General features: G+C 49.4%; 1 protein-coding gene across 1 annotated transcript in view; it reads left to right on the forward strand.

Moving 5' to 3' along the window:
* Positions 1 to 3,898: 3,898 nt before the first annotated feature.
* The window catches only part of LOC104411867 (nucleotide exchange factor SIL1-like), a gene marked incomplete at its 3' end in the record, with an annotated part of 59,696 nt that continues 58,956 nt past the window's right edge, over positions 3,899 to 4,638 (forward strand). The window contains exon 1 of the mRNA XM_010022403.1: positions 3,899 to 3,984. The remainder of the gene's footprint in view (positions 3,985 to 4,638) is intronic.

Here is a 4,638-nt window from a genome sequence, read left to right on the forward strand (position 1 = left end):
TGAAAGCTTCCAAAATACTGTCTCAGACACTTTATTGTGGAAGTGCAGCTAGTGGAGGTGAGAGCAGTGTCTGCCCTCCCTGTGACCACATAGTTACTACATCTGAAGGGATACAAAAATGATCCTTTAAAAGGAATAAGCTGGAAACTGGTGGTTCCTGATGAGCTGTCAGAACAGCCCTTGAATCCTCAGCACCATCCTGTACCCCAGAGCAGCACAAGACCAGTGCTTGTGCTACCGCTGCCTCCTTCTCTATAGTTGAGAATCTCTTTATGCTGAGCAATAAACCACCTGGAAACCTCTCCAGCACCCCCAGCCCCTCTCTCTGCTCTTGGCAAGGAGGTGGAAGACTGCTTACATAGAGCTGCGGTCAAGCTGGGCAGGGGTGGCTCAAAGCACACCTCAGCTATGCGGGGAGTATTTGTGAGGCACTGGATTATTGGGATAAATTTAGGGATAATAGTCAGCCTTTCTGTGTGCTAATCCTCTCTGCTACTGACGCCCTCTCTGGCTTTTATAACCCACCTCGGCTCTCTTAACCACTCAGCTTTCCCCTCTGAGCAATGATGTTTAACTTGCACTCGTGAAATAGATGAATCAGCTTTAATTAATGTTTGTCAAATGCTTTGTTGGTAAGTTCCCTATAAAGCTGGTTACTATTTCTTAGGAGCACACAGATATTCTTAGCACCTGCAGTGAAAAATGACACAGCACTGGGGATCTTCTGGGAAACAGCCCCTTGCAAGGAGACAGTGCGTGCTAACGAAGGCTTTGTCAGGTCTCTTCTGGCTGTGGTTCCTGAGGCTGCTTGCTCTTAAAGCACCAACTCAAACACCCCCAAATCCTCTTGAGGCACTGGGAAATCTGCAGTGTTTCTGGAAGTCAAGCCCTGGTTTTGCGTAAGATTTGTAGTTCTTGCCCCTTTTCTGGGTTTCTTGCAGAGCCTTTGACCAGGGTTTGGTGCAGCTGTGTGTGTGGCATCAGCTCTGCAGGCAGAGTGGCTCCCCCTGCTTTGAAACTCCTCACCATGAAAACATGTTGGTGTCCTCATCATAAGAAGGACATGGAGCTGTTGGAGCAAGTCCAGAGGAGGCCACGAGGATGATCAGGGGCTGGAGCACCTCCCATATGAAGACAGGCTGAGAACACTGGGGCTGTTCAGCCTGGAGAAGAGAAGCTGCGTGAAGTCCTCAGAGCAGCTTCCAGTGTCTGAAGCAGGCTACAAGGATGCTGGAGAGGGACTCTTCATCAGGGACTGTAGTGATGGGACAAGGGGTGATGGGTTTATAGTGAAACAGGGGAAGTTTAGATAAAAGGAAGAAGTTCTTTACAGTGAGAGTGGTGAGGCACTGGAGTGGGTTGCCCAAGGAAGTTCTGAATGTTCCATCCCTGGCAGTGTTCAAGGTTGGGTGGAGTCTTGGGTGACATGGTTTAGTGCGAGGTGCCCCTGTCCTTTCCAACCCAAGCCTTTCTACGATTCCTTGTTTCAATGATTTCAATTGCTTTCAGCAAGTGCTGCCTTAAGTTATCCTGTCTGGGCTATGGAGGGCTTGCCTGCTTGGCTGAGTGATGACCCACATCGCTGCAGCCCATCACACAGGGCTGTTTGGGTGTCAGAGGGGAAGGCTAGAGTCTTGTCATTGCCTATGGGCAGCCCAGGTCAGCATCCCTCCCCCCATAGCACAGGGGAAGGCATCTTCATACCAAAGTTGCTTGGTGGCATATCAGTTTGATTTGAGCTTTGTTTGTGAAGGGTAATGGAGATGTGTATTGGAACTGTTACGGCTGTGCTTATTCTGCAGTGTTGTGTGGGTGCCCTTTGGGCAGGATGAGGAGCTCTATTGTATTTTGGGGAGAAAAGGCTGTTAATTTAGCTCAGAGATGTCACTGCTGTAGTGGTGTAGGAGTGGCCAGATGGAGGATGCTAAAATGAAATGCAGGTCTGGAAAAGCCTCCTAGTCCATGCCCATGTCTTCAGGTGAGATTCTTGGCTTCAGATGGGACAGCAGTGGGTGTTAGTGCCAATTTAGTTGGGGGTAAGTTCCCTCTGGGACTTGAAATCCCAGCCTCAGAGAGCATGACATGTCTAACTTGCCCTTGCAGCAAATGAAGGAGGCTGCTATCTTCTTTGCCTTCATAAAATGGCAAGCCCAATGGGTGATTGCCTTTCTTGGATGTCAAAAGCTGGTAATAACCGTGGAGGGAGCAGGGATGGAAAAACCCTTCAGTAGCTGTATGGGGCTGTGTGTTTTACACTGGGCAATACCCAGCACTGAGCATGGCTTTCCAGCCCAGAACTGGGAATTCTGTGTTCTTAGAAAGAATAAGATAGAATAAATCATAGAGTCCCAGGCTGGTTTGGGTTGGAAGGGACCTTAAAGCTCATCCAGTTCCACCCCTGCCATGGGCCGGGACACATTCACCCAACGCAGGTTGAGAGCAGGTTGCACCAACCCCCTGTGTCCCACCTGGCCTTTGAACACTGCCAGGGATGGGGCAGCCACAGCTTCTCTGGGCACCCTGTGCCAGCGCCTCAGCACCCTCACAGGGAAGAGCTTCTGCCTCAGAGCTCATCTCAATCTCCCTTCTGGCAGGTTAAAGCCATTCCCCTTGTCCTGTCCCTACAGGCCCTTGTCCAAAGCCCCTCTCCAGGTTTTCTGGAGCCCCTTCAGGCACTGGAGCTGCTCTAAGGTCTCCCCTTCAGGAGCCTTCTCTTCTCCAGCTGACCGAGCCCAGCTCTCTCAGCCTGGCTCCAGAGCAGAGCTGCTCCAGCCCTCGCAGCAGCTCCGTGGCCTCCTCTGGACTCGCTCCAGCAGCTCCACGTCCCTCTTGTGCTGTTGCCCCAGAGCTGGATCAGGGCTGCAGGGGGGGTTGAGTTCTAGTGTCACAGCACTGACGCACATTGCATTTTACTCCAGCCCCTGATTTTGCTCAGCATCACCTCTGTCCAGAGAGCTTCCCCCTGTGCTGTGTTAGTGGGCTTGATCTTTGGTTTCGCTGTTTCCAAGTGTGGTTCTTTGCATTGTTTTCTTTGGTTTTATTGATTTGTGGGTGTTTTTGGACCTTTTCTTCAATTTGTCCATTCTGATCATGGCCTCTGGAGTGCTCCCAGCTCTTAACTGCTAGGCATCCTTTCAGCTTTTATAAAAGGACTTTATCTTTCATCGCTCAGGCCATTAATGAAAAGGATGAATAGAAGCAGACCTGGACTGAGCTCTGAGGGTCTGTATCTGCTGTTTTCCCCTGTGGCGACAGGGAATAGTTGATCCCCTAAAGTGTGTGTGTGTGTAAATTGCTTTGTTGTGTATTTTATTCCTTAATAATGAGCAGTGCACCTCATTAAGGTGAGCTTGCTTAGTCTGAGTTCCTCTGACTTACCTCAAAGTGTTGGATGGGTAGAGTGAAAAGTTTGCTTTAATGTCACGGTGCTAGTTGGTGTTAGTTGGATGGGGAGATCTTTGTCGGGTGGGATTTGTGCCCCATTTCTGAAGACTTGGGAGACTTTTAAGAGCTTCTAGTGAACCTCATGTATCTGGGGCTTCTTGCTAGTGCTCACCAGGACTAGCATCAACTGAGAGCTCCCTGGGTGTCTGCTGTGGTAGCAGAGGGGATGTGTGGGGGAATTTATCCCCGTAGCATCCTGCTTCCCATTGTTTCTCCACAGATCTGTCCTCAGTGAGAGTTAGGCACGTCTGTATGTGACTAAGGTAGTAAAAATACATGTTTTTCCTCAAGCAGTTCAAAGTTTCTCATGTGGTTGCTCTGCTCTGGAAAAAGGAAAAAGTTACTTGCTCTGGAAAAATTACTTACATTCATTTTTATCCCCAGATAGTGTGTGGCTGTGGGAGCAGTTGCAGGAACCTCCTTCCACCAGGGCTCAGTGTGGACTAATCGTAAGGAAGAGGACTTACCTAACTGAAACACATTTAACTGGAGAAAACATCACTGTCCAACCAGGACCAGCTCTGACCACCCCTGAGCTCTGTAAGTACCAAGCTGCTGTGTCCAGCTTTGTGTTTTAAGAGATCTGTCCTTTCCTGAAGTGCTTTTCCGCCTGCTCTACCGCCTGTCTTTGTGTATTGCTGTGACAGTGGGGTGAACTTTGGGTCCCCCTTGGGGTCCCTCTGTGGTTTTCATCTCTTCCCTCTCTCAAGGTTGGTAACTCGAGGTACCTGGCCACAGTTCACTCAGGCTGTGCTTTGTGGGACATCAGTGATGGGATGGAGAAACTGTGCCGTTTGTTCTCCTTTATTGGTCCCCAGCTGATGGCGGGCGCCTGACTCAATTTCAGTTCCAGGGGAGAAAGTTCAGCCTCCCTAAAGCATTCCTGTGGTTTCTGTTGGATTCTTCCTTCCTTGTCTCTGGGGGGCTGTGTGCTGTACTTAAATACTGGTAGAAAGGTTATGTTCCACCCTGGATTACACCTGAATCCTGGTGGTGGATAAATCCTGAGTCCAGTTTGCAAAGCTGTTTGGGCTTTGTGGGGTGTAAAACCCTGTATTTTATTCTAGAAGGGTGTTTGCTGATAATTCTGTAGGATTTTCAGTCAGCAAGTTTGAGTCCTGATTATACTGGTTCTCTGCACAGTTGGACTCTTTGTCTAAGAATTCAAATGCCTACTGCAGAGAGAGGGAAAGA

The sequence above is a fragment of the Nestor notabilis genome, unplaced genomic scaffold, assembly GCF_000696875.1.
Source record: "Nestor notabilis isolate BGI_N333 unplaced genomic scaffold, ASM69687v1 scaffold14949, whole genome shotgun sequence".
Classification (NCBI taxonomy): Eukaryota; Metazoa; Chordata; class Aves; order Psittaciformes; family Psittacidae; genus Nestor; species Nestor notabilis.